At 48.6% G+C, this 12,189-nt stretch overlaps 1 protein-coding gene across 2 annotated transcripts in view; it reads right to left on the reverse strand.

The window, feature by feature from the left end:
* TNPO1 (transportin 1) overlaps positions 1-12,189 on the reverse strand; it is a 1,970,728-nt gene that overhangs the window by 1,179,178 nt on the left and 779,361 nt on the right. The gene's annotated exons all lie outside the window — the stretch shown is intronic.

The following is a 12,189-nucleotide window of genomic DNA, read 5'->3' on the forward strand; positions in this document are numbered from 1 at the left end:
TTCCCGAATGCCAAATGATCCTGTTCTTACCTTGATTCAGAGCAAGATCCTTCGGCATAAGGGCTGGGACACCAATCCCTCTGACAACAAACCGAACCAGCTCAAGCATTCCATGGTCACTCATCAACGTAATACATATTTCAAAATTTTCCACTAAATTAAATATAGCTTCAGACGCAAAAATGTAATCAATAGCGGAAACCTTATCCCCCGATGACCAAGTTATATATTTGACTTCCTTTAACTGCTGGTGAATTGATCTCAGACCCCAAAATTTGAAGAACATATTCCACACTTTCGAATCAAATTTCTTGTCAGATAATCGAAAGTAGGAAGCATTCCTACATGACCCGTCTATAATTATATTTGAGGGCACTACAAACAGACCTTCTATATCATCAATCAGATTTCATATTGGTGTTTAAATCTCCCCTAACAAGTAGTTGAACTCCTGGATAATGCGATAAACAATTCTCCATAATTAGTTCCATTTTTAAAAGGAGAGCATAAAGATCACACCCCGGAGTCCAATATACATTCCATAATAAAATGTGAGACAGCTGTGCATTATCTTCAATCCCCAGCAGAGTGCCCAAAGCAAATGGAGGTTCTCTATAGATTTCAATCACATGTATAGCACAATTCAGCTTAATGGCTGTAAGGATGCCACCAGAAGGCTGACGCAATGAACCCTTGGTGGCTAATAGATGTACACATTCAAATCCATCAAATTGTGCTGTACTAGTCATCCAGGATTCCTGGATTCATAATTATATGTTTAGACTTCAACTTGCAGCACAGCTCGAAGGAAGAAGTCAAATACGAGTTCCCTCTTGAGTTCCAGCATATTAATGAGAGAATATTCTCCAAACCTAACACTGCTGTTTGAGTGATTGAAGTTTTGAAATCGAGTCTCAGACTCAGCGCCAACCATCTCCAGCTTGTTTCCTGTTCCGACACATTCTCTATTGCTTTTGTTTGGTATGACCCCCCTGGAAAGATCATCTATATCACAATCAACTTGTTGTTGCAGCCCATCACCAAATATTAATATATCAAAACCTCTTCTGTTGAATTGATCCAATTCGGCTAGGACTTTATGAAACACCAACTGCGAGTGAAAGACTACCCTCACATGGTCAAAGCAATAGGGATGAATAAAGTCCACCCTCTTGATATCCGCAGAGGCCAACTCGGCTAAAGAGGGAATGTCATTAATGAGTGTCAGAGTGCTTTTCCTATTCAATGCAGGTTGCCTGCCACAGTCAAACAGGGGGTAAAGAAGAATGCTCGGGAAATCTAGATGACAGGATTTCCTCCACACTATATCCTTCTGATCGGTTTCCATATAATATTTCGGAGGCCTTGGATCAGCCACCCCCATCATTGCGCTAGGTAAAGCAGCAGGGAGAATAGGAGGTTGTAGCTCGTCACAAGATTTAACTGTCAACTACTTTCCCAATTGAGGGAGAAATAGTGGTAGGTTTCACAACAGCATCCTCCATTACCTTCAAAATCTGCTGCTCCTTAAATGCCTCCAACTCTGCCTTATCTGTGGGCAAACTCCCAGTATCTTTTACTCTAGGAATATTGTCACATGAGATTCGCCCCCTCAGCACTTCGTCCACTGCATTACAGATCATTTGTGCCAAATCAATATTTGACCCGTCTACGTTGCCCCTGTCCCTATTTGTAATACCTCAGACAGATTTCAGAGATAGGCCAGGCTCCCTTAATGCTGGGCCTACTGAAGACTTCACTTGCGGAGAAGGTAAAACCGCCACACTGTTTACCACTGTGTTGGTGCCCACACTTATCTGTTTTTGCTGGGCATCCCCAGACTCTCTTCCATCCCTTTCCGGGTCTATTACTTCCATAGACGGGGTATGGTTAGAAATTTCAGAGTTTAATTTAGGCATAGAGAAAAGACCATAGATTTCTCTCTGTGCATGGTTGAATGGGGGTTTTCCAGAGATCTCGTCAAGTCCTCTCGTAGAGGGCTGGTAGTTATCTTCGAATTGAAGGCACATCCCGTATTAATCAAAATCCGTTTATGAGTCATTTCATCTGACAGAAGATTATTCGGAATAGAGTAGGCACCATTTTCACTACTTGGCACGGCAATCCCTTCCAAATGTACTATCTTTACTTGATCCGCTTCTTCCCTGAAAGTTTCTCCAGGTATGCTTCGCAAATTTGTTACGTTTATTATATGCGGAAGAGGGGAAGCTTTTTTTTTATTATATTTTTCTTATTTTGAGCTGGAGTGTCCTTCTTCCCACCAAGAAAGTACTTTGTTGTTGAGGCTCAGGAACTGACACATTAGGAACAGGAGATGGAGAAATGAAAGGGGGGACCAGAATATTAACTTCAGGAACTATGGGCTCTAGTTTATTATCAGAATTCTTATCTAATGATAGGCCCAAAGCCAACAGCCGCGTAGTCAGCTTTGTTGGAAGAGATTCCATAATATCAGAGCTTATTTTAGACTGACTTATTTGATGTTCGGTCAGGATCCTTAATTCTGTAAAGCCCAAAGAATGGATTTTTAATTCTTGTAATATTTGTGACAAAATCCCGGCAATATCCGTATTCTGTCCCAAATTCTGTCCCCTATTTTACAATTCATGTGAGCTGGAGTTCTCATGATTGTGTTGAGAGATCCTGTAATTCAGCGTCCACTGAAAAAAAAGAATCAGGCGGTGTGTCTAGAAAGGAAGTAGTTGGAACATTGCCTGCATTTTTCTCAGGGATATTACCAAACAGGCACGAACTGGAGGCTTCATCCTGCTGACGTGAAAAAATACCTCCGGTGGAGAGCACAGAAGAATGCGCCATTGCCACCACATCCAAAATCATGGAATCACTTGGTTCCGGATGGGAAGGCGGCAGTGGCATATTCATTGACATTCGTAATGTATTTTTTACCGGAGTAAAGATTAAAGGTGGCGACAAAATGTCATCATATAATCTCACCCACTGGCCTTTTGATCTCCTCATAGCAGGACCAGTAAGGGCGGGACGGTTATAAACATATTCAAAGCTACTCCACCGCCGAGACATTATAGTGTAGATTTAAATTCAGAGCTTTTTGCCTAGTAACATTTTTTCAATGGGGACAACACTATATTTGGGTTGACTCAAGACTAGGAAGTGCTCTGGTCGTGTATTTTGGCGCAAAATAAGATTGATGTTCTTATATCCCATCGATGTTGTGCCAAAAAGAGGGTCACTAGCACTCCTACGAAATAACTCTCATATACCAAAAGACCAAACCCAAGAGCAGATACCTTCAGCGTAAGCAACAATTGTTCATCCGCAAACCGAATAAGTAAAAATATTCAATTAACAGTTACTCGCACAGAACACAAACCTCCTAATCATGTCGTAATGACACAGATAAAAAGATGAAAATAGAAGTAGGAGTAACGCCGCCACCAGCCACCTGCCCGCCAGCACAACAGGCACAACAGGCACAACAGGCACAACAGGCACAACAGGCACAACAGGCACAACAGGCACAACAGGCACAACAGGCACAACAGGCACAACAGGCACAACAGGCACAACAGGCACAACAGGCACAACAGGCACAACAGGCACAACAGGCACAACAGGCACAACAGGCAGGCACTTCTGGCGGGCACTTCCGCTCAGGCACGCACGGAGGGCGCGTGCGCCGGATGTTTTATCGCGGACGAGGCACGCAGCAGGGGCGTGGCTCACAAAAATACAGAGTCCAAAAGTCCAAATCCACGGCAAACGATCCTCAATCCGCAGTCCACCCCAGGCGTAACAGGCAGGCACTTCTGGCAGGCACTTTCGCCCGGGCACTCAAATGGACTTATTTTTTTGTGTCACTGACGGAACTCCTTAATATGAACATTAACATCTATTTTAATATCAGTGTTTGCCTCCTTGTGTGCAATTACATATTTTTAGCAAATTGTAATGCACAATTTATAGTTTTTGTGCACAACATGAGTAAATCACTGTCACTTTGGTGATGCTTTTATACAATCTTTTATTTGTTCAATATGCACTTTATAATCGGCAACTAGACTACCTGCCACCAGAATGCGAACAGGCATTAATGGCGTGCTATTATACCCTTTCCACCCAAAACTGTCCAAGCACCGTCACTTTGATAACAATGATGTTCTTGCTTATTTGCACTTTTTACTATAAAGCTTTTTCACTGGGTTAATGTTTTAAAGTCTGTCTTTCATGGCAACTATGTAACAACTACATTTCTTACCAAAATGAGTGTGAATCAGAAGGGATTTAAAATGGGTGGTCGCTTGTTATCATGATTAAGCTGTAGCATACAGCGAAACATAAGTTTGAAGGGAAGTGATCCCCTTTGAATTTGATTTTATACTTCAATAAAGCTGCAGGTGACAATCTCGTTTTTGTGGTTTCAACTCCTTCAAAGAAGAATGGAAGATGACATGGGTCTCTAGTTAGAGGAATGAAGGGTCAAGGGAAGGATTTTTAGACTAGAGATAATAGAGTGTTTGAAAGGGGAGTTAAAGGAGGAAGAGACAAATATTAGAGCACTCTAGTAGGGGCTAAGAAGGGGTAGGTTGAAGGGATAAAGGGGATGGGATTGTCCCATTCTGCCCTACACATAGTTGTAAATTCTACTCCTGTAATGTATATGCACCTCATTTGTTAATCCAGTAATGTTTGTTTATACCTGTATGTTAACAGAATTTCTGGTTGCTGTTCCAATGCCTCTTGTCTACACCTAGTGATTGTGTCTGTTCTACATCTCATCTACCAATGTATAGCACACATCCATTTGCTTTCCCAGTCAGCCATACATGCCCATGTATACAGTTTGTCAAAACACTTTCCTATCTAAATAAATGCAATTGGAAAGGAGCGCATGTTTGCAGAAACCGCGATATATGTTACATCAAATGTCATACAGCCTTTGGTAAGACTCCACTTTGTTTATAGTTGGGAGTGGAGGGGGTTCCCCCCTACAGGCCCATAGCACCCACAGTAACTCAATATTCGCACCATTCTTCTGAAGCAGACACTTATTACAAACAAACGTCACACAAACCCTAGGCGCTTCAGGTAAACAAGCATGCATTTCTCATGACCGAGAAATAGTGCTGTCCACCTTTAAAAATGTTGTCACATTCATCCAGACTCTTCCTTTGGGGTAACGTTGTGGTTGTATACTCTGTGCACTCAAACTGAGGGCCGCAAACATATCATTCATTCATTCATTGTTCTATTGGGTACATGATTTTCAGACTGAGGTTCTAGGGCACTCCCCCCTTCTAAGTCCCTGTAGATAGGCGAGAGCTTCCTCGCCACTGGTCTCCCATGCATTGGTCTGTCTCTATGACCCCCACAGTCTAAACAACGTTTTACTATGCTTAACCTTCCTGGCAAACTGCTTGTTTCTTCCTATGCAGGGTCCTTACTTGACACCTTTATAGGGTGGTTGGATTTACCTACTACTAGGATTTTGTAATAGATCTCAAAGGCCTTAGTAACTCTGAATCACAGGCTGACTTAGAATCTCACCCTAGATTCAAAGGGTTTCGTTCCTATGCTTCAGCATTGGGCCTCTTCTGTTATTCCAGCAGAACTGGTTCTGTGTATATCACAGAAGGGCTGCTCTGTTATGAAGTGCCTGGATTTCCCTATTGCAGCACCATGGAATTAGTTCTTGGTTTGAGTAATTTCACAAAAGAATCTGCGACATGCAATTGTTCCTGCAGGGTTAGAAATTAAGATGAGCGAAAACAGCACACTACACCGCCCCCCCCCCCGGATGGGAGGCCTGGGGCCATAAGGTGGGAGGTTTTTGAGAGGTCCGGTGGGGCAGCACCTTTCAGGTACTGCCCCACTTAGCATGCACATGGTGGGGGCGGGCAGCTGGGTCCCCGAGACAAGGGTGACCCAGAATGTGTGTCACCAGTGTAGGAAAGCAAGGTGAGGGGGGCAGGTGACAACAGGTAGTCCCTGCCCCCTGTCACCCCGCTCCAACTTCAAAGGTCCCCCCCTTCCCATCCTGGCAGATGCAGAGCGGGGACCTTTGAAGTTCAAAGAGGTGCTGCCTTACCCCCAAGCAGAATTTTGCCTTTATCTGGTGGGGGCAAGGTTAACCCTCTCATTCTTTCTCCCCGCTATCTCGCTGACAGCAGCAGGACAGCTGCAGGATTCCACCCTGCAAATAGCTGTAAATAACCCCAGTAGCGGGGGACAGGTAGACTATGAAATGAACACAAATACAAGGGGAGGCTAAAACGCCTCACTTTAACCCCTACAATGCCAAGGGCGAGATATCTTGTCCTTGGAATTGCACATGCAGTGCCAAGGACGAGATAGCTCGTCCTTTTTGGCACCTTGTTTTGAGCGGTCCCTGCAAAGCGAGGATCGCTCAAAACTGTAATCCAACCCCCGGGCTATGTGAGGGGGAGGTCCCCCCTCACTGCCAGGGGGCTGGATTACCTTCAGTTTCACGTCGGCGTGCGTAAAGCATGTCGGTGTGAAAGTGAAAGTAATTTTCACCGCAGCAGCCATTTCGGGCTGCTGCGGTAAAAACAGAAGGTGAGTGTTCACCTTTCTCCGCCTCAATCTCCGGCTGTATTTCAAGCCGGATATTGAGGCAGGTATCGTTGGAAAGGGGAGGTTCTCCCCTTTACAACGATACTCATTGTGTGGCATTGCTGCACGCGGATCAGGAGCAGGGCATGCGATCCGTGGGCAGCAATGTCACTGGATCAATACAGATCTGTTTGTGACGCAGGGGGAGGTACTAGGTAAGCAGCCCCCTCCACCATGTGGCCCCAAAGCATGGGACCACAGCGCCAGAGTCCCCTGGGGGCAGATGATCACTGCCCGAGGGGTGAAAGAAAAAATGGAGGAAAAAAAAGGCGAGGGAAGGGGGAGGTTCTCACCTTTCCAAGGGGAGGAAGAGGGCCCCCAAAAATTGTGGGGCAGGCCCCCCAGTGGGTGGGGCAGTAGGGTTTGGGCACCCGGGGCCAGATTGGCACACCAATGTGACCCTCTGCGCCAAGGCAAGTTTCGTAAACAAAGAAAAAAATGGAAAATGGAACGCTTTTTAGGAGGGGCTGTGGGGCACCCCAAAGGGTCTGGGAATGTTCTAATGGGATGGGGCATTGACCCTCCCCCAACCCCCCAGCCGCAAAGGAGTGGGTGCCATGTCATGCAGCCCTCCCTGGGACCAGATATCTGCTCCTAGGAACGGACGCCTGAGCCCAGGGAGGAGTGCAGGAAAGCCCCCGCCCCATTATCTGCCCCTGGGGAGGGCTACATGAAATGGGCCGCCCCTCCAATTTGGCCATGTGTGGATTCCCACGGGTGTCCTCTTTGGGAAATGCATGGGGTTCCCCGTTTCCCTTGCTGGCTTCGACGGTACCTCACATGTGTAGGTGCACCTACCGGGGGCACAAAAGGAAAAGGGTAACCCGTTGGTAACCCCAAGCCTTTCGCCACAGCACAATTTGTTCATGTGGGCAACCTACAGATTTGGGCCTAGGGTGTCGAAGCCAGCAAGGAAAACAGGGAACCCCATGCATTTCCCAAAAGAGGACACCCATGGAAATGCGCAGAGGTCGTTACCAGGTAAGAGAGTAACTTGTTCTTCGAGGAGATTGGGTCTTCCGACGTATTCCATATTTATAACAGACTCCCAAAGCAGTACCAACGTAAGGAGGTGGGAAAATAATTTAGAATATACAAATTTAAAATGTCCAATCAAATTGCAGAGTAAAGGACCGCCTTGCCAAAGATAAGATCCTGCCCATGGGAAGAATCTAGGGAGTAGTGACGTACAAAACTATGAACCGAAGCCCAAGTGGCTGCTTCACAGATGTTACGAATAGGAACACCCCTCTGCAGAGCAGTAAAGGCAGCCATACCCCCCAGTCAAATGGGCCCGTAAGCCTACCGGAGGGTCCTTACCCGCCAGGCGGTAACATTCAAACTGCCAAGATAATCCATCTAGACAAAGTCTGCTTAGTCACAGCTTGTCCCAAACGCCTTCCAGCGTAACCAATAAAGAGCTGATTGTCCTCTCTGACCCGGGACATGCGTGAAATGTAGAAACTTAAAGCTCTCCTAGGATCTAACCTATGGAGCCTCTCCTCGTCCTTACCAGGATGCGGAGGAGGATAAAATGCCGGAAGAATGACCTTCTCGCTCAAATGAAAATCCAACACAACTTTCGGAAGAAAGGAAGGACGAACTCTAAGGACAACTCTGTGCTTATGAAACACAGTGAAGGGTGGCTTAACAAACAGTGCCTGTAACTCACTCACTCTGCGAGCGGAAGTGACCACAACTAAAAACACAGTTTTCAGGGTTAACAGTCTCAAAGGACAAGAATGTAAAGGCTCAAATAGAGCACCCATTAGAAACTTGAGAACAAGGTTCAAATCCCACCCGGGCACCTGGAAAGGCGACGGAGGGAACACATTAGTGAGCCCTTTCAGAAACTGAGAAATTAAAGGGATTTTAAAATAAGAACACTCCTCAGACGAGCGCTTAAATATGGACAGCGCCGCCAGGTAACCTTTTATAGTATCCACTTGCAAGCCCCTGTGGGCTAAAGGAAGCAAAAAAGACAGAACCACAGGAATGTCACATGAAAAAGGATCCACATTCTTAACTCTGCAACAGTCGCAGAACTTTCTCCAACGGCAACGGTACAAGGACTTTGTTGCCGGCCGTCTGGCCGAAAGCAACACCTCCATCACATCTTCAGGGAGGTCCCAATCCTTATACCTCAACCTTTCAGAAGCCAAGCGTGAAGGTTGAGGGATCTGACCTCTGGATGGAGAACCTGACCTCCCTCCCGTGAGAGCAGATCGTCTCGGTAGGGAAGACGACGTGGAGGGCAGATGGACAAGTCGAGAAGGTCCGGGTACCACGTCCTCCGGGCCCATGCCGGAGCAATGAGGATCATCCGGGAACCGAACCTCCGTAACCTCCGCAGAACTTGCGGGATGATGGGGACTGGAGGAAACTCTTACAGCAGTGGGAAGGACCACTCCACCACGAACGCGTCTCCCAAGGCTCCTCTGGGAGGAAATTCCCGCGAGCAGAACCTTTCGCACTTCCGGTTGACACTGGAGGCGAAGAGATCCACTTGAGGGGTCCCCCAAAGGGCAAAGATCTCCAGGAGAATCTCCTGAGCCAACTCCCACTCGTGAGAGATCGCGCTCTGCCTGCTCAGAGCGTCCGCCGTCTCGTTTTAGTCTCTGGCCAGATGAACTGGCGAGATCGAAATTTCCTGCTGGATGGCCCAAAACCAGAGCTGCATCGTCTCCCTGCACAGAGGAAGTGACCCTGCCTCCCCCTTTTTGTTGAGTTAGTGCATGGCCACTGTGTTGTCCGTCAGAATCAGGACATTCTTTCCTCGCACAGTCGGCAGAAAAGCCTTCAGGGCAAGCCTGACAGTCCTCAGCTCCAACAGATTGATATAGAGTCTGGACTCAGACGGAGACCAACGACTGCTGACTGTCAGCTCGTTGGCATGAGCTCCCCATCCCGCGAGGGATGCGTCTGCCACGATCGTTACCTCCGGTGAGGGTAGCCAAAACAGAGCCCCCTTCATCAGATTGCCTTCGACGGCCCACCACAGAAGGTCCTGGACGACCGAGGACAGCACCTGAACGGGGTACGACATCCTGCCGGAGGACTGACCACTGGAGCTTGAGAGCCCTTTGCAAAGATCTCATCTGCAACCTGCCCTCTGGCACCAGAAGAATGCAGGATGCCATGAGGCCGAGCAACCTCAAGAACCCGAACGCTGGGACACTCTAGGGATGCTGAAACTTGTGCACCATCTGCTGAATGTGTTGAGCCCTCACCTGGGGAGGAAAACACTGCCCCGGGACGTGTCTAGCACTGCTCCGATGTACTGGAGCCGCTGAGTTGGCATCAAGTGAGACTTCTTGAAATTGAGGAAGAAGCCCAGCTTGTGAAGGGAGTGGCAGGTGACGGACAGATGATCCAGGACTTGCTTGGGAGAGGGCGCTCTGATCAACCAATCGTCCAGGTAGGGGTAGACGTGAATTTCCCCCCCCATTTCCTGAGATACGCTGCCACCACCACCATGAGCTTGGTGAAAACCTTCAGGGCAGAGGTCAATCCGAACGGCAGGACCCGAAACAAAGTACTTCTTGTGCTTGGGATGGATCAGCACATGAAAATAAGCATCCTTGAGGTCGAGAGAAACCAACCAGTCCTGAAGTTGAAGGGCCTGGAGGACGAGAAAGAGTAACCATCTTGAACTTGTCCTTCCTGAGGAGCTTGTTCAAACCGCGCAAGTCCATGATGGGTCTCAATCCTCTGTCTTTCTTTGCAATCAAAAAATAAGGGGAATACCATCCCTTGTTCCTCTCCGCTACAGGCACCAGTTCTATGGTGCCTTTCTCCAGCAGGGATTGAATTTCCTGCGCAAGGAGCGGATCTGGACTCTTCAAAGAGAGATTCCCTGGTGGATTGTCGTGAGGCCTCTGACGGAAAGGAAGACAGTAGCCGTGGGCTATGATTTACAGAACCCACACATCTGAAGTAATGGCACGTCATTCTACAAGATGCTGCGCCAGCCTTCCCCCAACCGGAGAAGCGTGGGCCTCGTGACTGAGCTGAAGCGGCTGCGGCAGTGACTAAGGGCAAAGAGTTAACTGCTCACGCGGCCTTGGCACCTCGAGTACCTTGTTTCCCACCTTTGGCACTCCTACGGTTGCCCCTTTGACTTGCAGCTCCTCTCGATTTACTAAAGGACGAGTAATATCAAAAGGAACCTCCCCTCCATTGCTGTCTCCTAGGATGAAAAGGCAGAGGTTGGCGAACTGCAGCGCCCAACGACTTTGCTGCAGCTTTGGAGGTCTCCAACCTCTCAAGGCTCTCGTCAGCCTTGCTGCCAAAAAGATGGTCACCATCAAAGGGCATGTTGAGAAGCCGGGCTTGCACATCAGGAGCAAAACCCCGACTTCCGCAACCACGCAAACCTGCGTATTACGGTGCTCGCCGCCATGGACCGGCTGACGCAATCAACCATGTCCAGACCCGACTGAACGGATTCACACATTGCATCCTTGCCATCCTGCACGATAGCAAGGAAACCATCCTGTTGCTCCCCTTCGGGAATATGATCAGCTGCTAGGGAAATACAGTTCCACAGAGTGCGTTAGACGAGACAAGGCACAAACAGAGTTGGCAGCCTGAAGCGCCATACCCCCAGAAGACAATACCTTCTTCACCCAGCCGTCAAAACGTTTGTCGTCCCCATCTGGAGGGATGGTAGGGTACGACGCCTGCTTTTCTGGGGCCGTAGCCGCCTGCACCACCAAACTCTCCGGAGTAGGGTGCGTGGTCAAGTAGCAGGGGTCGCCACTGGCTGGGCGTTATTTCTTCGCCAAGGACTTGCTCACTGCCGGGAGACTCTCCAGAGAAGACTAAGCCGCAGCCACCCTTCTCTGCAAGGCCATATGGAATGGCAGCACCGGGTCCGTTGGAGGACCTTGGTCGAAGATATCAGTCAGGTCATCCTGCTGAAAATCCCCAGGGGGGGCAGACCACCCCAGGTAATCCGTGACCCTCAACATGAGGCGCCAGTATGAGGATTCGGCATGCTTGCCAGGCTCCGGCTGACCAAACTCCACCTCCGGAGAGGTGTCTAGACCACTGGCGTCGTGCAGCGACTGACGCAGGTCCTCAAGTTGACTATGACCAGAAACAATGTCATCAGGAACCACTGCAGGAACCTCACCTTCCTCAGATCCCTCATCCACCTCAGAAATATAATCCATAGACTGGAAGGAGGGTACAGACAAAGGCACAAAGACATGTTTAGCCTTGGCCAGCGCCTTTCTGGGTGTGGCACTGCGACACGAGGTACCTCCGACAAGGTCGCCTCGAAAGGCGTTGACGGCGTCGACAGAATCGGCGTCGAGCACGGCGCGGACAGCTTAGACGGTGTCGACACAGGCCTCGAGGGCGGAGCCCCGAGCGTGTCTCTCGACAGCCTGGGGGGGGGAAGAGAGAGAGAGAGAGAGAGAGAGAGAGAGAGAGAGAGAGAGAGAGAGAGAGAGAGAGAGAGAGAGAGAGAGAGAGAGAGAGAGACGATGACCTCGGCACCGTCAGCGTCGAGGTCCTCCTCGAAGACTTTGCAGGTTCTCGCAGTCTCGA

Source organism: Ambystoma mexicanum, chromosome 6p (genome assembly GCF_040938575.1).
Source record: "Ambystoma mexicanum isolate Mex_15411 chromosome 6p, UKY_AmexF1_1, whole genome shotgun sequence".
Classification (NCBI taxonomy): Eukaryota; Metazoa; Chordata; class Amphibia; order Caudata; family Ambystomatidae; genus Ambystoma; species Ambystoma mexicanum.